General features: G+C 34.2%; 2 long non-coding RNA genes across 7 annotated transcripts; both read left to right on the top strand.

Annotated features, from left to right (window-relative positions):
- Positions 1-17: 17 nt before the first annotated feature.
- On the top strand, positions 18-12,069 carry LOC111992177 (uncharacterized). 6 transcript variants are annotated; one of them, XR_010630916.1, is made up of 10 exons: positions 18-291; positions 367-542; positions 7,313-7,357; positions 8,852-8,932; positions 9,052-9,228; positions 9,643-9,783; positions 10,024-10,194; positions 11,315-11,362; positions 11,614-11,720; positions 11,823-12,069. It is a non-coding gene; the product is annotated as an uncharacterized LOC111992177 (long non-coding RNA). The 6 variants fall into 6 exon arrangements; XR_010630915.1 differs by lacking the exon at positions 7,313-7,357; XR_010630917.1 differs by lacking the exon at positions 7,313-7,357 and having other exon boundaries at positions 19-291; positions 427-542.
- Positions 12,070-12,653: 584 nt separating this feature from the next.
- Positions 12,654-15,028, top strand: LOC136069663 (uncharacterized). Its single transcript, XR_010630896.1, has 2 exons — positions 12,654-13,589; positions 14,612-15,028. It is a non-coding gene; the product is annotated as an uncharacterized LOC136069663 (long non-coding RNA).
- The last annotated feature ends 7,804 nt before the right edge of the window (positions 15,029-22,832 follow it).

The raw sequence follows: 22,832 nt of genomic DNA, 5'->3' as shown, positions 1-22,832 counted from the left end.
TTTTTTTTTTTCTCTCTCTCTCTCTCTCTCTCCTGAATATGACTTTTGCTCTTATGGAAAATAGGCTTGTCAATTGCTTGTATGAATAGACTTTGATGGTTTGGGATATAAGTCATTTTTTCAGTGTTGCCTTTCTAATGAATTGCAATTCGATTGATATTGCTTGCTTTCGAAAGCATGTTTCTTAATGATTATTTGGGATTCTCTAATAGGAAAGTTCTTAGACAAGCGGCTACTGGAGGAAGAGATGCAGAACGTATGAAATTGAAGTTGGAAATAAAAGTTGAGGAGGTATGACAAGTTTAAGATGATTGGCTCTTTTTTTTTTTTTTTGGTTGGTTTTTTAATTTCTTAATTTTTATATAGTTTATTACATTGGAGGATAAGTTTTAATGCTCTCTCCGCCCGGGGGGGAGGGGACTCTAGATAACTTGACATTTTGTTGACTATGCGCGGAATGGTCATTTAAAAGTTGGAATGGCACAACAAGATATAGAGATTTCTAGAGAGAGTTTAGGTACTGGAGTCAAGAAGAGAAATTGGTAAGGATGCCACCAAGTCATAATAGTCATGATATGCACAATCTTCCTTCAGTTCTTGCCATCTTTCAATTTCATAGTTTTACTTGTACTTCCTACAACAATTAGGGATTTGAACATTGACTAATAAATAGCATGTTATTGTTGAGATAAGGAGGCATATTGCTGAGGCTTTGTATTTAAGTCATGTTTTGATAGGGAATGTGACATAGTAAACTTTAAACCATCATAATCTATGTCTGATGTTGGCACTACTGCAGTCATACTAGTTGGAAACTTGGGATGTGATGTAAAAAAGATTGTGTCATACACTACATTATCATGGATGGAAATTTCTTAAAATTTGTGTATTGATTTAATATTGTATCTAAATATGATGATAACAGACAGCTTATTTTGTTACAAAGAATTAATGAGTACAAAAACCCATGTACTCTCCCAAGATACACACAGATAGGAAAAGAAGTATTTAATTATATTAATGCAAAATTGTCTCATCAAGAGTCTTTTTTTCTTATTTTGAAAGCCAATGTGCTAAGCTTGTGTAATGTCTCATACATGATGTTTGCAACCCTAATTGGATATTTTTGTTATACACGTATCTTTAGACGCCAATGTTTGTCCACTTATAGATTAATTTGGTTCTTTGTGTGCATGGCACTTGAATTTCGACATTGAGATTGGAAGGCACAAATTTTTTTTTTTTTTTGATAAGTAAGAATGATATATATACGAAAGTCTACTCTATGCATGAAGAACATAGCCCAAACCCAGAAAGTACAAGAAGAAGAAAATAGAGAAAAAACATAAAAGAAAACTAAACAACAGAATAATTACAAAAGAGAAAGGGAGCAAAGAAAAGAAGGAATGGAATCACTAGACGTGAGTCTCCAAGCCTGAGACTAATCAAAAAGAGTTCCACTAAAAGAAGCAAGCATTTGATCATCGGACCTATCCAAATCCTTAAAAGTCCTTCGATTCCGTTCCTTCCAAATACACCATAGGATGCATAACAGGACTAAGTTCCAAATCTGAGACAAATGCTTCCCCAGCCAATTCCACTAGCCAAAAAGCAAGTCTGGTATCAATCTAGGTATATCCCAAGACAAGCCAAAAGTTATAAAGACAAAGCTCCATAATCGATAGGCCATCTCGCAATGAAGAAGTAAGTGGTCTACCGTCTCTCCATAATGACGGCACATAATGCACCAATCCACAAAATCCAATCTCCTCAATCTCAAGTTATCTCCCGTTAGGATCTTATTCCAAGCAACACACCAAACAAAAAAAGAAACATGCCTAGGGGCCTTTGCTCTCCAAATAGCTTTCCAAGAAAAGACAGTTGAGGGAGAATCCCTTAATTTGTTATTTTTTTTTTTTGATAAGTAAGAAGATGTATATTCAAAGAGCTACCTCATGAAAAACAAAAGGTAGAGCAAGGATTACAGAGAAGGAAACAAACAACAAGAAAATACAACAAAACAAACAAAAGCCAACATAAGAACTAAGTACTAAGCAGAGAATTAAGGAACAAAGGGAGAGAGTCACTAGAGGTGATTCCCCAAGCCCTAGACCAATCAAAAAGAGAACCACTAAAGAAAGCGAGCAACTGATTATTGGATTTGTCCGTATCCTCAAAAGTTCTCCAATTCCGCTCCCTCCAGATACACCACATAATGAGAACCACTAAAGAAAGCGAGCAACTGATTATTGGATTTGTCCGTATCCTCAAAAGTTCTCCAATTCCGCTCCCTCCAGATACACCACATAAGGCACAAAGGAGCTAAATTCCAAATGCTAGAAGAATGCTTTCCAAACCAATTCCACCAACCAAAAAGCGTATCTGCAACCGATCTTGGCAAAACCCATGAGATCCCAAAGGTTCTAAAAACCAAGCTCCACAGCAGATAAGCTTTTTCACAATGAAGAAGTAGATGATTCACTGTCTCCCCATTACTACGACACATAATGCACCGGTCAACAAAAGCTACTCCTCTACGCCTCAGAATGTCTCCTGTACGAATCTTCTCCTAAGTCGCAGTCCAAACAAAGAAAGAGACGCGCGGAGGAGCCTTAACCTTCCAAATACCTTTCCAAGGAAAGATAATAGGCAAAGGACAACGAAGCTTGTTGTAGAAAGAGCGAATATCAAAAACCCCCTTCTTTGTCAACATCCACCTCATACGGTCTCCAAGCTCAGAACGAGGCAAATTAGAACCTAAGGTACGGAGGAAGCCTCATTAGGCTTCAATTTCCCTTAATTTGTTATAATACGACCGGATGTCAAAAGCCTCATTAGGCTTCAATTTCCATCTCATCTAGTCTCCAGCATCCATAGGAGGAGTATTGGCTCCTAGTATATGAAGAAAATGCAGCCCTTCATCTATCTCCCAATCATTAAAATCTCTAATAAAACGAACATCCCAAATTCTTCTCTTCTTCGCCCCCTGCCTTGGCAAAGAAGATTCTACAGAAACCTCCTTATCAATGGTGATACCATACAACCTTGAAAATGCCAATTGAAAAGGTTGATCCCCATACCACCCATCCTGCCAAAACCTCACTCTATTACCCAACCGAACAACAAACTGACAGTTTTTGCTGAAATCCTCCCATCCCATGCGAATACCTCTTTACAAACCACATCCATGAACTCTCCTACCCAGCTTTGAGGTCCATCCCCCCCATTCTTCCCCATATTTTGAAGCTACCATCCTCCTCCATAACCGATCCTCTTCCTTCCCAAACCGCCACAATCATTTCCCTAATAAGGCCTTATTGAAAGTAGTAAGTTTCCTTATCTCCAAGCCACCATTGGCTATAGGCGCACAAACTTTATCCCATCCTACCAGATGAATCTTGCTATCACTTCATAGAAAATCCCTTTGCAACTTTTTAATTTTATTAGCCGCGTGAGTTAGAATTGTGAATAACGATAGAAAGTAAGTCGGAAGACTAGATAACGTGCTCTTGAGTAACATCAATCGACCCCCCTTAGACAAATACAACTTCTTCCACCCGGCTAATTTTCGCTCAATTTTTTCCAAAATTGGATTCCAAATTGAAGAGGAATTACGTGAAGCCCCCAACGTCATGCCAAGATACGACATAGGTAAAGTTTCAACTCTGCAGCCCAAAATTTCAGCTAGGGCATGCACATCAACAACTTCTCCTATTGGAACCATTTCACTCTTATGCACATTGACCTTCAAGCCTGTTACTGGCTGAAAGCTAAGTAACAACAATCGAATATGAAGAATTTGCTCCACATCTACATCACAAAATAGGATAGTATCATCTGCAAACAAAAGATGAGAAACACGTTCCCCACCATCCCTCCTGCCCTCAAGATTAAAACCACGGATCAAACTAGCTCCCTCCACTCTTCTCAACATTCTACTAAACACCTCCATCATGATCAAAAACAGCATGGGAGATAGCGGATCTCCTTGTCTTAAACCCCTAGAACTACCAAAGAAATCAGTTGGAGACCCATTAATCAAAACAGAGAACTGAATTGTGGATATGCAAGTGCAGATCTACTTACACCTCTTCACTCCAAAGCCCATCCTATTCAACAAAAACAGCAAAGCCTCCCAATTCACATGATTGTAGGCTTTCTCCATATCAAGCTTACAAATGACTCTAGGAACCCTACTCTTCCCTTGACTATCCACACACTCATTCACAATAAGAACCGAGTCAAGGATTTGTCTCCCACCCACAAAGCTATTCTGATTCTCAGAGATCAACTGATCTAAAACCACTCTCAAACGATTTGTCAAGACCTTAGCCAAGATTTTATACCCACTCTCCACCAAGCTAATAGGTTGGAAATCTCTAATATTAGAGGCATCATTCTTTTTAGGAATCAATGCAATGAAGGTAGCATTAAGGGATTTTTTTGAACTTACAATGATGAAAAAACTCTTCAAAGACCGCTAAGATGTCTTTCTCCACTACCCTCCAACAATGATGATAGAACACCATAGTAAACCCATCCGGACCAGGAGCTTTGTCTCCATCCAAGTCACTTACAACTTGAAGAATCTCCTCTCTCTCAAACTTCCTTTCAAGCCAAACCCTCTCCATATTCCCAATATGATCAAATTCCAAACCCTCCACAGAAGGCCTCAACCCCTCAGTCTCCTTGTACAAGTTTTTATAAAATTGTACAACTTGATTTGTTACCTCGGAATCCTCCTCAAAAACCACCCCATCCACCTCCAAGGTCCTCAGATGATTAAACCTTCTATGGGAGTTAGCCATTTTGTGGAAAAACTTGGTGTTATTATCCCCTTCCTTGATACATAACATCCTAGATTTTTGTTTCCAGGAAATTTCTTCCAAGGAAAGAAGATGCTCCACCTGGGACCTCAAATCTGTCCTATGATATTTCTCCCCATCAGAGAGACCAAAATCCCCTTCCTTAGCGTCTAATGTTTTCAACTCCTCCAGTAGTTGCTTCTTTCGACGCACTACATTGCCAAACTCTCGGGTACCCATATCAAATTTGTTTTCGGCTTTTACAAGTAGACTTACATTCTGTTGATACAAATCATGCACACCTTTTTCGTTTCTACATGCAAAATTCATGCAAAGTTGATATTAATTTCAGCCATGCTTATGTTACTGTAATGTAGTTTTTGTTTGAACTACATCAAATGGGTCAAACTTGTTTCACAACTTAGGCCTCTTTGTTGATGGGCCATCCATGCAATAGGATTAGATTGGCTACAAGAATTGGCAATGGGCCAATGGTAATGGCAGTAACAATCACAAATTAGGTTTAGTGGCGTTGACAAGTGAGGCCGGTTCCTTTGAATTAATAAATGGTTAGGATTAGGTTTACCACTTTATTTTTGTTATTATTTTTCTCATGAAGATGTGGGGAAAGCAGGATTAGGATTTAGGATTACCTTATTGTTAAGAAAAACCTACTATGGGCATGGTGGCATGGCCAAACTAGATACCTAGGATTCTTAGCTTAGTTAAAGAACAAACCTTATGTACAGTACCTTAGGTGCTATCCCTTACTATGTGAGAATTAGTTGCATTATTTCTTATCCTATTGATAGTGGTTCATGGATTATTGGATTTGCTCAAACTCTTCTCATGTTATATATAGAGCTGTATCAATTTTATTTATTTTATTTTATGATAAAGAGTTGTATCAAAACTCCAAAGTAAATAAATCAAATACATCATCTAAGTTCATTTTTTGTTAGCAGAAGCCACACTTGTTAATGAGTTATATCTCAAATGACACTCCTTATCCCTTAAAAAAGAAAGGTGGAGGGTGTACTCATAGATTCAATACCACCGTATAACTTACCAAAAAATATAAGGAAAAAAAAAAAGCTGCACTTAATTTGTTTCACCTATGTGCCTTTGTATTCCTAGACTCCTAGTTGAAGTTAATGAATCATGCTTTTCTCATTTTGGAATTTGTAGGTTAATTATTGTGTATTTCTAAATTCTATAGAGTATGCTTGTGAAGTTATTGCTCCTACCTGTCACTTTTTTCTTTAGACTTGAATTTAAGCATATCAAAATTTGTTTTGATCCATTTGGGTTCCGATGGCAATATTTAGTCTCATTTTTAAAATGGCAAATGGAATTTTGGCCTCATTTGAAATAGTGGTGACTGTTGAGGATATTGGAACCTAGTCATATAGTATACTTGGCTGGGGAAGCATTCGTCTCAGATTTGGAACTTAGTCCCGTTGTGCATCCTATGGTGTATTTGGAAGGAATGGAATCGAAGGACTTTTGAAGATTTGGATAGCTCCAGTGATCAGATGCTTGCTTCTTTTAGTGTAACCCTTTTTGATTGGTTTCGGGCTTGGGGACTCACGTCTAGTGATTCCCTCCCTTCTTTTCTTTGCTCCCTTTCTCTTTTGTAATTATTCTGTTGTTTGGTTTTCTTTTATGTTTTTTCTCTGTTTTCTTCTTCTTGTATTTTCTGGGTTTGCTCTATGTTCTTCATGTATAGAGTAGCCTTTCGTATATATATCATTCTTACTTATCAAAAAAAAAAAAATTAATGGTGAAAATTTGACCTCATCTTAATGTTGGTGGGGATATTGGAAGTTTGGATTTTTTAATGTAATTTGACACCCGGAAAAAGGTTATTTCAAGATAAATTCTGTCTGGCTTTGTGAGCTATTATCACATTTGGTCCCTTTGGGACTTCTAATGTGTTGTTATTAGCTTTGTTGATACATATGTTTCCTTGTTAAGCACGGTAATTTTAAACCATTTTGAAACTACTTGCTTCTATTACATTTGTTCACCTAACTGAGTATTTTATTATTATTGAGTTTAATTATTAACATAGCAAATTCATTTATCCTATTGACATTGTTGAGCAAATTTTGCTTAATTTCAATATCTGAAACAGTTCTGTTTGTAGGCCCCTCTTGTTGATGGTTTTATGTCTTGCATATTTACCACAGCTGCAACTGTGTGTCGTAATTAAGTTATACAATATCTACCTTGCTTTCTTTGAGATTTGTACACTTGAAATCTTATATATATATATATATATATTTATATATTTATATGTATGAGAGAGAAATATGTACATGCTTTCTTAATAGGTAGTGTGAAAGTTTGATTAGAAAGATGAGCAGCTAGTGTTTACTATCAAAAAAGAATGACAGCTAGTGTATTTATTATTTATTTCTTGTTTTTATTTTGGTAGTTGACTTGAGCTCCTGTATAAAGATCTTCATCCCCACCCCCCCCCCCCCCCTCTTTTTCATATATAGTTTAATTTTGAAGACACTTGCAAGGGTTTCCTAGAGTTTGCAAAGGTATGATCACATTTGAAGGTTTTTATTATATATTTTTTGGTGTATTTTCCTTCTAATTTTGCATGGATCATGCCCTACATAGTTTATCTTTGTAATTCTATTACTGCATGATATATTTAAATGCTTTATCATTAGAATTCCATGTGAATTGTATTTCATCATAAAGCTTAAAATTTACGTTGTCCCTTACAATCTATCTCATCACATATGGTTGGGAATTACACCACTTTCTGCTCTTTTCTCAAACAAGATGACAATGCACCTATGTGTGTGTGTGTGTGTGGGGTGTTGAACCAAAGCTGCCCCGTTTACTAGAGCCAAATAGGAATAACTGAACAGATATTCCCGAAGTAAAGGTCTATAGCTATAGGCAATTGCACATCAAACCTAATTCTGTGATAAGGTACTTAATCACATAAGCTCACATGACATACGTGCCATGGCCTTGTACTTGGCCACCAGACTAGATTTGAAATGCAACCATAATTGTTTTGTAGTGAATATTTTACAAAATTGTGTAATTTTTCATGCTCCATAAAGTTGTTATATGTGCTGTTCATAATATACTAGCATACATTGTATATCCTGATGGCTTAATGTGTTTGAAATAGATTTGCTTTGGGTGTTTGTTTTATATATATACACTATGAGATTTGAAACTCATAGCATTGTGATTGTTTTATATATATACACTAAGAACTGAAAGTGATCAGGTGCACCATACCAACCATAAAGAGGGAAACTTGGCAGGACTGCCAGATATTTATAGCCTACATATTAGTGCTTGCAATGATTATAATCACATCACATGTGATAATTGAAAAGTATAATCACAAGAAATAAATGTCATGTGAATTTAGTACACAGGCAGTAATGCTCATTTAATTAGAGGTTTTAATATACGATTTAAGGCTGTCTGTACCTTGTGGTATATATATCACTTTCCAATTAAATATAAAGTTGAATCCATAAAAGAAGGGCACTTCCTAGTTTGCTACTGCCATTGCTCGCCATCAGTTTTTTTTTTTTTTTTTTTTTTTTTTGTTTTTTTTTTTTTTTGTTTTTGTCAGTTTTATGAAGCAGACAGATATAGAGAACTCATTAAGCTTTCTTGCAAACGAAACAATGGAACCTAATCAGGTTTTTAGTAACATGTGTTGTTTTAACTTGAGATCTATGAATAAGAGGATAGGGGGTGTTTGGTAGAGGAGTTTGAGTAATGTTGTTTGAGTGTTTTTGATATACGTGTGGGTGAAAAAGTGTGTGGAAATGTGTGTAAGTGTGTTTGAAATGTGAAAAATGTTGCTCACAGCATTTGATACTCTCACTCTCTCACACTCTCTTACTCTCTTAGACTCACTCACTAGTCCCTATAAGCACTGTCCCCACTCAGCCACACTTGCTTTTCCCCTTTCTCTTTTTCTCTCTTTTAATTTTTTCCCTTCTCTTTCTCTCTCCTTTTCTCTTTATTTATTTTTTCTGTTGTGGGTGCAGAGATTATTAATGGGATTTTCTCAAATGCTGTGTCTTTCTTTATGAAATGGTTGTGGTCACTCAAATCAACCACCAAAACAGGTGTGGCATAGATCTCTGGTACTAGGCACATTTTTCTTTGTTTTTGTAATGTGGGTATTTCTGTTTTTGTTTGATGGTAATCTGAAATGGTGGGTTTCATGGGACTTTAATGTGTGCAGCAATTTCTGGCCGTCCAATGATGAAGTTTGAAAGTGGGTATACTGTGGAGACTGTGTTTGATGGAAGCAAGCTTGGTATTGAGCCTTACTCAGTTGAGATGTTGCCTGGTGGAGAGCTTTTGGTTTTGGACTCTGCTAATAGTAACCTCTATAGGATCTCTGCCTCTCTTCCTCTATGTGAGTGTTTGTTTTGTTTTGTTTATGTAATGGATTGGAAATATTGCTTGCTTGGTTCATCTTCTCTTTATTGAGTTCCTTTTCCATTTTGTTTTGAAAATGGTTGATTTGGGCGTGTTTGGCTGTTGCCTGTTAAAATTCTACCTCTATTGGCCATTCTATTCTGAGAAGTTTAATGGGTTTGCTTTCTATGTATAAAATTAAAAAATGTATCTGTAATTCACCTCTACCAAGTCCAACAGTTGCCTTGAGCTTCATTGAAGTAAGGTCCTTGTTTTCCAGAATGTATTTTTATTCTTACATTTTCTTAGCAACCAATAAGTAATAGTTGTGTCACAAACTTGGAACAGCATAAAACTTCTATGCCCATGTAACTCATCCATTAATTTTCCGGGATATGTTAATTTTTTGCAGAAAGTTGCTGCAAACTACTTGTGGCTTGCATCAAAGCTGGAGGAAAGCCCAAGGAAAGCAAGACAGGTCCTTAATGTTTTCCACAAAATAGAATGTAGGATGGAGAACTTACCAATAGAGCATTTGGAGATTCGTTCACAGGTTATGCACCCACCTTCTTTTCCATGGAATTATCTGCTTATCATTTTCTTCATTGGCACAAGAATTTAATCTTTCTTCTTTTTTTCTTTTTGGCAACCACCGAGTATAATGGCTTTGTCTGAATAGGTGGTTAATTTTAGCACTTCAGGTGTCTTTGCACCTATATAGTCCTCCTATTTTTCTCTAAAAATGCAATAAATTCTCATGGTTTCCTTGTTTATCCTATTACTTTTCTAACAGAAATATCCTGACCTCAAGACGGACTTGAGCAGAGCAGAAAGACATATATTCAAAGAGATGGGATTTGTTTGTCATGTTGAACATCCTCATGCATTCATATCTAAACTACCTTGCCATCCTCAAAACACCTCCAGAACTGAGGCTGGAAGCTTGGAATCTAGCAAATGATAGGTACTTTTTGCAAATTAACTACTCATGGACAAAAGTTATGCACTTTCTTCTCTTATTATTTGGCTATACATTTAACAAGGGAACTTTGCATCTAAAATTTGTATTCTTCAGTTAAGTCTTACTTATTAAAAAAAAGTGTCATTTAGTTTACATATCTATATAGATAGTATTCATGACTATCAAAAAAGAAGAAGAAGAAGACAGTATTCATAGATGTCTTTAGTATCATATAGAATCTACATTGTATAATATTAGATTTTTGTAGGAAGTGTTCATAATTCAACTAGTATGTTTGAGTCAGTGTACGCTATATACTCTTTGGACAATGTATGGTGCTTTTATTTTTGGTTGGCTACATAAATCCTTCTTCTCCAATCAGCCCTATTTAGGGCCATATTTTGTTATATTTTTTATGATTATGCTTTTCTTTCTTTTTAGACCGATATTATATTTAGGCCTCTCTTTAATGCCTTTAGCTCCTTGAATCTATAAATTGCCTTTTTTATTTTTTTATTTTTTATGTTGCCCTGGCCATACATAATTTGATGTAGAAGACATCTTGACAGTTATTTGTTTAGTTGGTAGTCACACTGTAGTATGTAAGACACAATTGCATTCTTCTATGCTTCAGAATAACGGGTTGAACTCCAAAGCACCCTTTTTTTTTGTGGTGATTTATGTCTGCTGATTATTGTGGTGTGCTTCTGTTTGTAATGCCTTGTCTCATTTCAATAAAATTATTCATAAATATATATATATATATATGTGTGTGTGTGTGTGGTAGTTGTGTTTGAGTCAATTATTTTATCTGGTTTCATGCTCAATTTTCTCTTCAACCTTTATTTCCCGTTTAAACTGTCAACTGACATTTGAAGATACATTTTATAGCTGTGTTTAGTACTAGGTATTGTTTTTTTCCAGTAGTAACATTATCTATCTCTTTTCAATTATGAAATTGAGAAAACAAAACATATTTCTTAGACATTAGAAAGAGAAGCATTTACCTACCTAAAGAGCTGATAAGTTTGATTATTAACTCAATTAGATTATGCTTTGCCAATTCTTTTTCTTTTCTTTTTTTGAAAAGTACTCTGCTAATGCCAATTCTTGTGCACTGCAGTTTCAGTATTTCCTTGAAGACCCTGTTAAGTATGACGTGAAGTACCAGGTATTTTCATTTATTGAATTACAGCTTTATAAGGATTTTTCTGAAATTTAAACTTGTCAAAAAGCAATTTCATAAAGGATATGACTATTTAGTCGATTAGTTGACGGGATCAACTAGCACAATTGTATAACTTTGCGGTTTAGTATGTCATAATGGTGCTTTATAGGTGAACTTCCATGTCTGATTCTTTTTGGATAATCTTCCATGTCTAATTCTGATCAGCATATGTTTGTCCTATGTGTATGTTTCAGGCAAGTGCCCAGCCATTTCTTGTGCTTGGTCTTTTGGTGACTGCTTTAGCAACCAGCCATTGAATTTTCAATTGGGGCTTTATAAAATGATGCTGTGGAGAGTACTGGTAAGCCATTAGAAATCTTGAATTAGTGTTTCTTCACATGTCTTGTTTTGGAGCATAACAAATATGGGATTGAGTTTGATATGTTCATTTTTCATGTTGCAGCTCAACAAGTTCAAGAATCAGTGCTGCAGATTTGGGCTTGCAATAGTATAGGATCTTTTTGTCTTTTGGTGATATATTTTTTGTAGCACAGATATTTTGGCAATGAACTTGCAGATATGGCAAAACGGGCGTGGCGGGTTGAGTTCGGGTCGGGTCAATCGGATTGCGGGTCGGGTTGGGTTGATCCGTATATTTCACATGAATTTTTTTTAATAAAGAAAACATGTATTTGCCATTTGGAAAGTTATGCAACAAATTACTTGATGTAAAATGCATTAATTCACCACTTATATCAAGAATAAATTTAGTTAAACTTATTAATACTTATTCAATAATTTTAAAATTATATAAATCCTAACATTACTATCTAAAACAAAATAACACAAAGATAAGTAAAACAAATACACAAATTTTATTTCTATACAATATCAATATCCTAAAACATAAAATTACAAACGACTTATTGGATAACTCATTTGATAAAAAATAAAAACATATAAGAAATTTACAATCTTGAAAATTAATTTTATAATCTATTATCAATTCTGGTTGATACTCTATTTCAATTTGAGATATACATTAAAGTTTGATTGCTTATTTATTTATACATAGTATTTTTTATGAATATCATATCATTGTTAAGTAATACATACTCTAGGAAATATTATAATTTATATTGAAAAACTATTTATTTTGGACATAAATTGTTAAAAAATAGGTCTAAGCATTTATAATTTATACTAATTTGATACTTTAGCTTCACTATTTTCACACTTGTGAATATTTCTCACACATATTTACAATTTTAAATCTATGTTTTTAACTCTACAGATTATCTTGGCATGTATTTTGTTATTTGATATCTAAAAATCTTTACTTATTACAGAATGCTCAACCACGTGCATTTATCTTTTAATTAATTTGTATGTAGTTATGTAAATGTATCAATTGTTTCCATAAAACTTACAATAAACAATTAAACCAATATTGTCTTAATTTTACTATTTTTTGTATAAAAAAAAAGTTTTAAAAAAAATGGTTCAATTTGGGTCACGGGTCAGGTCGGGTTGACTCGCAAAACACTCGTGTCAAGTCATGGGTAACTCATTTTTGCTTCAAGTAAAAAAAATCTAGTTTGAATTGAGTATTTTCGGGTCGGGTCAGAAAATTCTAACCCATTTTGCCATGTCTACTTACAAGTTGATATACTTTTTGTTTGCCAGCTTAATACCAATTGAATTCACAAACAATCTATCTTCACGCGTTTAGTTTTGTAATATCCCATAATAATAAGTTATGTTGATGCGTATGCAAGTGTTGTCCTGTCCCCCATTCCTTTTCCTTCGAGCCCAATCACCTTCAATGATTGCTTTTTTGACTGAATAAAGACAAAGAAAAAGAAAAAGCGAAAAAGTAAAGAAGAGAATTCGGATCTGGATCCTCTCCATTTCAAAGAGAAATGGAGAGCGTCCATTTCATGGACAAGATCTCTTTAAAATAAATCAACGGTCTAAAAAGTGTCATGTCAATTAAAACCAAAAATGCTCAAACTCACCTATGGTTAACCTTTACTCAATAAACCCACCCGGCCTAAACAATTTTTTTCTAAATCTCTGTCCTTCTCCAACCCATCTCCAAGCTCCACTCTTTCTCAACCCTGCCATTGCCGCTGCAACCATGACCCTCATTCCAAACCACCTTTGTCACGGTGGCCACATCTCATAGCCCAGCATCATCAAACTGCTTTGCTGGAACAGCCACTACCCAGTAAGTTTCTCTCTCTGATTTTTTTTTTTATTGATAAGCTCTGTTTGGTTGCTGGAAAAATGAAGGGAAAAAAAACTATGATACCGCTATTTTTTGATTGATTTGTTGGTGCTGAATTTGGTTTTTTTTTTTTTTTTTGATAGAATGGTTTCTTTTTTTTTTTTTTTTTTTTTTTTAAATTTTTTTAAGCTTTTGGTTTTAAGCTTGGTGGGATGTTTCAGATTTTTGGGGGATTTATGGATTTTTTTTTTATCTGAATTTGTTCTTAAAACGATGGGATTTATGGGTTATATTTTTGATACCACGCCCAAGTTTCTTGAGACTAGGTTGAAACACAAAAAAGGAAAACCATAAGCAAAGTTTTTTTTTTTTTTTTTTTTTAAGAATAAACAGCTGAAGCAAAGCAAGTTTAAGATAAAGGATGAGTGAAGAAATAATTATTGCAAAATACTCCATATGCTTTGCATAAGTTAAGAAAAAAGACGTGAAAATGACCACATAAAAGAAAGGCATGAGTGATTTTTTAAGCACCTAGTACGATTAGCCTTGTATTATTATGAAAAATAATTACAAGGGAGGAAGTATCATCAGTGTTTATGCATATACTAGGGAAAACTCTCCTTTTATCGTGCCTCATCTTCCAATTTGTTATGTTATCATAACTATTCATTAAGTTTTTTGCAGACGTTTAATCTGATTTTTAATCGGTTAAGGGGTAAAGAAAAGGAAAAATTTGACAATTTTATCTAGTAAGCAAGCATGAATGCACTAATTCACCTTAAAAGCTTAGAGTGTTGTCAGTTATAAGGTGAATTATATTGGCTTAAGGATGCATAGACTTAGATGTAAGATACTGTGAATGTTCAATTTGGCTTTCAATCTGTTGTTAACTATTTTCTTTCTTTTACCCCCTTAAAACATGTTATTGGGTTGTGAGCAATCATCAAAATACAAGCTCTTTGTTTTACTTAATTATTATAGTTCAACTAGTTGGAAATAATGGGGAAGTTTATAATATGCAGGATTGGCATTTTTTGGATATTGCCTGTAGGTTTCATCAATCCTTGGTATACTTCCTGTGTTATTTTGAATCATCAATTACTTGAGGGGAAAGACTGTCGAAGTGTCAGGTATTCTAGGGGACTGCATTTCATGTGTCACGAAACTTCAGATTCTAGAGTTTTGATATCAAAAGGACTTATATAATGAAGAGACATCATACTAGGAAAGGGTGGGGCAAGTTGAATATCATGAGACAAGTCAAAGTGATCAAGCTGTGAGTCTATGACTGAAAATTGGATCGCAGACTATGGCGGGAATGTGTAGTCAAGAAGTAGGAGACACACCAAGTGCAGAATTATCATTATATTATGACCTTTGTAATCAAGTGTATATTACAATAAAACTCTTATTATATATGTCTATGTTTCTATTTTTTATACTATTACTCTACAAGATATGGAATTACCTTTACGGAGAAATGAAAAATTTGCCGAAATATAGAGTTAAAAATGGCCCAACCATCCTCAAACGATACTACTAAGAAATTACACATAAAATAGAAATTCATTAAACGTATTTTCATAATGATAATAATATATCACATATATGATCACTGTTCAACTAAAAAAATACTCAAACACGTACACACAAAACCAACATCTTTAACTGTCTTCTAAGCCAATTACAAAAAATATCAAAAATTTGCTACAAACTTCACAAATAATTGTCTGAGTTGCCCTACAAGCTAGAATATATCAAATCTCAATCTTTAGTTAAACTGAAAATTAGCGAATTTTGCATTGCTAACTTCAAGATACATTTTTTTTCAATCAGTCATGACTCATGGGATACTTCAAAGCCTTTTCTTCAAAACAAATGGGCAAAAATTAGTGCATGGAACATTGCATAAAGCTTGCACTTGATTTCTTGAACAACACTTGTACCCGTCTTTAGACCTTTTTCAAGGTTAGGCTGCTCCAACTCATTTTCTACAAAAAGAAAAATCAAATGCATTATCTGGAGATTGCGTCAATTAGAAATTGCCTCAATTCCAGGACAACTATCCATTTTAGAGGGGTTATCTGGAGATTTGCTTTTAGAGTCAAAAGTGCATGGTTTAGTAGAAAGACCTTCCTGGGGAAAATTCTCGACAACCTGTAAACTCAAGGTGTTAGCAACAAAGATACATTTTCGTATAGTCCAACAAATAAAGCAATGACAAGGTGTTTGATAGTCCTTAGAGCTTAAAAAATGCATAAATTATATTAAATGTAGGTTTGATCAGACACCAACCTAATGCTAGCTTATAGTTGGTAGATACTGCATAAGTGCTTAAGAATTTGTGATATTATGGGAACATATCTTTTTCCACAACAGAAATAAAACCTTATTGAAATGTTGTGGTTTATCCAATATCAATAATGACTATATAGTGTCAATTTGTTCAACTTTTTTGTAAAAATGCTACAACTGATACTCAAAACTCTTATACAATTATCTTGATATCGGAATCTGTTATGCTAATTTAGTTTACTTGACATTGGACCTCTTTAAAACCTCATTTGAGCAACAACAACATCATCAATACTCTTTGTACATGGAATAATTATGTCCAAAAATGTAACTTTGGACAAAGGTTTGACTCAACTCGACAAAGCATTGATTCCTAGCTAATTGGCTACAAGAATGGAGGTGTCACATTAATTAACTAGCGTTTGTATTATATGCTTCAATTATATATTTTTCAAATTTATTCTTAACTCAGCCACCATCACATGCTAGAACTTTTAAATGCAACTTTTAAGCCAATGTAAGACTAGATGCCTGACCCAAGTCACGTACCAAGGTAACTCTGGATAAATAGGCTATAGCAGTTATACACAATCAGTTGTTATAATCCAACTAAACAGTTAACAGTTAACCTATTCATTACTATTGAAGTTCAAGAACTAAGCAATTTGCTGACCAAGATTACTGTTGAAAACAGAACCTGAATTCATAATGCGATAATTATGTACATCAGAAGGGAAAAAAATCCACAAAGAAAAATTTCTCAAAAATCCATACCATCAAGTCAAAAGCTCTACATTTTTTTAGCAAATACACTGACAAACTTCAAGTGGTCCATATTCTTAGTCATGAAACTGAACTAACATAAGAACAAAAGCATTATCTTCTATTAAACATACCTTCTATTTGAAAAACTGAACCAACATAAGAACAAAAGCAATATCTTCTATCAAACATACCTTCTATTTGAAAGGGAATAGGGTAAGTAGCTAAGCAAAATTCCAGACACTTTTGTGTAAAAAGAACATGAGTTCAAAAAGGCTTGTTCCTTCATGCACATTGCATCAAGCCTGAGCCTTGAGATCCAATAAAAGTTTTTAAAATTATAGTATTTATTGAAACTTACAAAATGAAAAAGGCCATTTAATAATAAAAATTTAGATGACACATATTTCTGCTTTTATATGTAGAAAGCCAAATGTTCAATGTTTCAAACCCTCTTCACACAAGCATTTTGACCTATCAACTCAAAAGCCCATTTAATAATGTGATGCATACAAACATTACAAGATCAATTGAAATCATATAAAGTAGACCGAAATGGATAGGTAATATGTTAATTAAAAAGTCAAGCACTAGATAGCTATGATACACTGGGCATATGGTGCAATGTAGAAATATGATGCCAAGCTGCAAAAAATGTTATGATACAAATTTGGTTGACAATTCTACAAAATACTACTGATACACAAGTACTATTGAGGACAGAAATTTCTGCAAGGTAAGTAAAACTTAAAAAGAATTGTTATTGCACAAAATTCAAGTGGTTCAGCCAGGAATTGGACAGAAATTCAAAGAAGCACCTTTTGCATCAAATCAACCATATTTGTCAATGAAAGCAAAGGTTTAACTTAGCCTAAAAGCTAAAATGATAAAAGGAAATGAGATTTTGATGATGAAAGATTTGTAATGATAATGAGCAGCAAGAGTTTGAAATTAGGCAAAGTAGAGCCAAACTTAATCATTCCATGGCAGAGCATTCTGAGTTTCTGACAAATTTTAATCCCGAAGCTCAAACCAACAACTAATAAAACCACACAAAAGAGAAACCAAATTCAGCACCATTAAAAAATATATATATAGCAGTATCATAGTTTTTTTTTTTTTTTTTTTTTTTTTTTTTTTTTTTTTTTTTTTCAGCAACCAAACAAAGCTTTTTAGTAAAAAAAATCATAGAGAGGGAAAATTTACTAGGCAATTTCTACGCCGACGGAGCAGTCCGGCGAGGCTGGACTAGTGTGAGACTTGGCCTGCGCGATAACGGTGGCTAGGCACAAGGGGTCATGGTGGCAGCGGCAAGGGCAGGGTTAAGAGAGAGAGTGAAGCTTGGAGATGAGTTGGAGACGAGAGAGATTTTGAAATTTTCAGAAAAAATGGGTTTGCCAAGTAAACTGTATGGTTAACTACAGTTGCATTTGTTGAGTTAGGTATTTGTATTTTAATTGACGTGGCATTTCTTAGATCATTGATTTATTTCAAAGAGATCCTGTGAAATGGACACTCTCCATTTCAAAGAGAAATGGAGAGGATCCAAATCCTTAAGGCTGTGGCCACATGTGGGACAGTGTTCTCTTTCTACCTGAGATGGAAATGTATGTAGGCTTTTCTCTTTGGATTTTACTAATATGTGCCCTTAGAGCACACATTAATTTTCATTTTTGGAAATTTTTTTTTCAAGAATTGAAAAAGTATTGACAGCTTTTTCAATTCTCAAGAAAAAATTTTCAAAAATGGAAAGTTTAATGTGTGCCTTTAGAGCACATATTAACCGGACCCAAACACCAACCTGATCGAATATTTTGAATCAGATCATGTCGACATTTTCTCAAGATCATAATATAACTTTTGTCTCTCTTCCTTTAATGGCCCACTCCCTTCTGGATTTTCTCTTTCCCTGAATAAAATAGTATAATTTTCTCTCACGAACCTTGAGTAACCTTTTACCCTTCAACTTTGGAATCTCCCCTTACACTTAGACTTACATTTGTAGCTGTGCCAGAACTTTAGGCCGTACAATGGAAGAATACGTAATAGGTTGTACTTTTTATGCACGAGCAAGTCTAATGTTACAATTTTTTCTACACTTTTATCCATAACTTTGCTATGACTTATGAGTGAAAAAATTATAAATTTACATAAATTTATTATTTTATTTATAATAATCATAAATCAAAACATAGCAAAATTATGATAAAATGTTCGGTTAATATGTGCTCTAAAGGCATACATTAAACTTTTTATTTTTAAAAACGTTTTTTCAAAAATTGAAAAAATTATCAATATTTTTTTAATTTTTGAATTTTTTTTTTAAAAAAAATAAAAATTAATGTGTGTCCTTAAGCACACATTAATAAAATTTATGATAAAATTGTAAAAATATTTGTGTCTAAATTGTATGAATGATAGTCAAAGTCAATTAAAAAGTACAAAAACAGCAGCTGTATGGAAAAATCGATTTTTGTTTTTGTTTTTTTGTACTGAACCATATATAGTTGCATGCAACTGGAATCTTAGTATCTCACTCGCACTGTATGGAGTGGAGACTCAACTTTTCAACTAAAACACATCCACCTCTTCAACCCAGTGATCAGACACCGTTTTAGCTTACTGCAAATGGAAAAAGTAAGAGAAAAGGTTTTCATACTACAATTGGAAAAAGGAAAAGGAAAAAGGAAAGGAAAAAGAAAAAGAGAAAAGAAAAAGAAAAAGAATAAGGGAAAGCAGAGGCCGAAGAAGCAGATGAGCGTTTATTTATTATGTGCAGATTTCTTGAGAAAGAAGCAGCTATCAGTTCTCTTTTTATAGGCAGATTGAGAGAGAAAAGAAAGAAGATTTATTTGAGCAGAGAAGGCTGAGAGAGAGACAGAGAGACAGAGAGAGAGAGCGCGAAGCTATTCAACAAACTTTCACCCAGAAAGAAACAGTGAACGATCAAAGCTTTCAGTTGTTCCGATCTGCAGGTAAATCAAAATATCTCTCTCTCTTAAAGCTCACTCCTCCGCATTTCTGATCTCTCTCTTATACTTAGACTAGGTTGTTGTAAAAACCCTAATTTTGTTTGAAATAGCATTCAATTTTTCCATGAACCCTAGACTTGATTAGTGTATAATTGATTAGGGTTTTATTTATGATTTTGTGTTACCAATTTTTGGTTTCCTAAAATAGTGACTAGAAAGAAGTTGAATATGCTGGACCTTCCTCGCCTCCACGGTACCACCTACTTCAACTTCATGACCCATGACCCCATCAATCAATAATTTATCCAACCCAGCAACCCCTCTTTTGAGAAACGACACCTCAACCTTCCTTCTCTCTCATTCTCAAAAAAAAAAAAAAAAAAAAAAAAAAAAATCCTTCAGAGAATCTGATATCATTTATCATTTTCTCCATCTCATCCTCCTCTTGCAGCAATCTTTGTTGTCACTCCCATCCCGTCAACAAAAACACACAAAAAAAAAAACCCAATTTTTATTGGCCTGGCACGCACAATTACAATCTCTTAATTTCAAAGTTTGAAACTTTAAATCCCCCAAATCTGTAAACTTGAACCCAAACCCACAAACCCCATCTGCCTATCTCTCTCACATAAACAAACCTTAAACAACAGCAAGATCAACAAAAATTGAAGCAGATACATAGCTGCCATTGCCATGGAATTTGACAAGTTGAATATGCACAACTTCCAACCTACTTGTTTTTTTTTTTCACCCCTGCCTTTCATTTTTGTTTCAGGATTAAAATAAACACTATTTCCTAGTGTTGTCTCTCAATTAAAAAACAAGACATTCTATAGTAATGGAACTGTGCGTATAAACTATACATATAGTAGCCTATACATAAGCCCAAAAGTTCTAGGCCTAATTTTGCTATAAAAAAAATCTAGGTCTAATAGCATATAAATACAATACCATATGTAGTAAAAGCTAGTACAATCGTAGTAGAAGTATAGAACACTAAACCTAAACAACAGAAGTGGTCTAGAGTCTCTAGACCTTGGATTATAGCTTCTTTTATTTTACCCCTGAACAATACAGTTTGACTGTATTTTAGTTAATTTGTAGTAGGGTGGCTTAATGCCTACTAATTCACCCCAAAAAAATGACTATTAGTAGCCTACTAATGAATTAATATATTTTGAGAATACTCTGAGAGAGATTGATAATGAATTATCCGAAGGTTTTGGGGCCTAAATTCAAATTTAAATGTTGGTGAGTCAGAAGTGGAAGTTGTTGGTAGTTTATCATCTATTAGCATGCCAGAAAAGATGGATAAAGAGCCTATCGAGAATATGGTGGTTATACAAGATTTGGAGAGTCATTTAAATAAGCACATTCCTTTGCATGAGTTGGCTAATAGTGGAGTTTATTTTAATATGGGCTGTGAGAAGCAGGATAAGGTTAGGAAAACTCGTATTGGTAAACTTTGGACTTGGACTAGAATTCCAAAGTTCAAGTGAGTTCAAATAGAAAACTCACTGGGAGTGTGTCCTCTTCATCTACAGATAAGAAGGTGAAGTTTGTTGAGGAAACTAAAAAGCTTAGTGTTCTTTTAGCTACACATTTGGGATCGGCAAAGGTTGCTAAGCAACCCCACTAGGAACAATGAGTCTTTTAAGTTGGAATTGTCGGATGGCTGGGAACCCTCGTAAAGTTAATGCCTTGAAGAAGGTAGCTAGGATAGAGAAGCCCAAAATTGCCTTCCTCATGGACACAAAATCAGATAGAGATTGGATGGTGTGGGTCTGTGGTCAATGTGGTTTTAAGCAAGGATATTTTTTCTTCTCAAAAAGCTACTGGGATAGGGGTTGTTATCCAAGATCATGAAGATAAGTTCATTGTTGGTTTATGTAAAAAAATTCAGGCACTGTTGGGAGCTATTGAAGTTGAGGCTAAAGCATTTGAATTGGGTTTGCTGTTTGCAAAGAAAGTTGGTATTTTGGACTTTGTTTTGGAGGGTGACTCTTTTATATTGTTCAATCTTTGTGTGAGAATGTTTCGGCTCCATCTTCAGTGGCACCTGTGGTGTATGGAATATTAGCTGCAAGTCTTGACTTTCGCAATGTTCATTTCTCTCATGTTCATCGGCAAGGCAATAGGCCTGCTCATCTTTTAGCAAAATATGTTTTAGGCATTTATGACTATTTAGCTTGGATTGAAGAGAATCCTTTGTTTTATTGAACAAGCTTTTCTTCATGATGTATCTTGTGCTTTGATTTAATGAAAATTCTAGTATGTTTATCAAAAAAATATATATACAAGCCCTGCACATAGTGTGGGTTATATGCTAGTATGTAATAGGTTGGACATTTTATGTATGGTCTATCTTCTTTTCTTGTCTTTCTACCTAATTAATTAATTAAATTGTGTCAATGATGGTCAAAGTCAGTCAGAAAGTACAAAAACAGCAGCCTGCATAGAAAAATCGATTTTTTGTGCTGAACCATATATAGTTGCAAGCAATTGGAATCTCAGTATTTATCAATTAGTTTTTATAGTGATTTGTAATTTGTTTATTTATTCAATATTTAAATTCAGCTCTTCTACTAGTATAATTTTTGCCATAAGAGGATATACGTAAGAGATAGACATAATATACATGTTTAATTTATTTTGTCATTACTCTAGGTGTCATTATTTGGACAAGAAATTTTTACTCTTTCAATATGTACAAGTGCAAATTCTATTTTATTTGGTATTTTCATGATATAATATTAATTGCTTTAACACCAAACTAAAATGGCAGTATAGAAAAAGGGAACCTTTTTTAGTGGGACACAACTTTTTGTTATATTTTAAAACTGAATCTTAGTATCTCACAATGTCTTGAATCTTTGTGCATGCATTAAAAACAAAATAAAAAAAATTGCAAAAGATGACGTATGCATTCTCAGATAAATCATTAGAATTAGATATTATATAAGAGAAATGTATGAACCTAAGCCCTATATATATTTGGGTGTGTGTGGAGGACCAAATCCATAATACTTTCTCTAGACAGGTACCACGACTAAGTTGTAGGTTAAATTGAGGGTGCAGAGCAACGGGAAACCCTAGAAAGGGTTAAAATGATGGATCGACGGATGGATCAGTTCCTAAGACTATTAAGACCTATTTATCAAGCCCCACGAGGTGGTTCTTTGATTTTTGGAGATGCGTGCATGGGCTAGAATAG

The sequence above is a fragment of the Quercus suber genome, unplaced genomic scaffold (assembly GCF_002906115.3).
Source record: "Quercus suber isolate HL8 unplaced genomic scaffold, Cork oak 2.0 scaffold_183, whole genome shotgun sequence".
Taxonomy (NCBI): domain Eukaryota; kingdom Viridiplantae; phylum Streptophyta; class Magnoliopsida; order Fagales; family Fagaceae; genus Quercus; species Quercus suber.
Note: the sequence above shows the minus strand (reverse complement) of the source record. Positions and strands in the feature narration are given on the sequence as shown.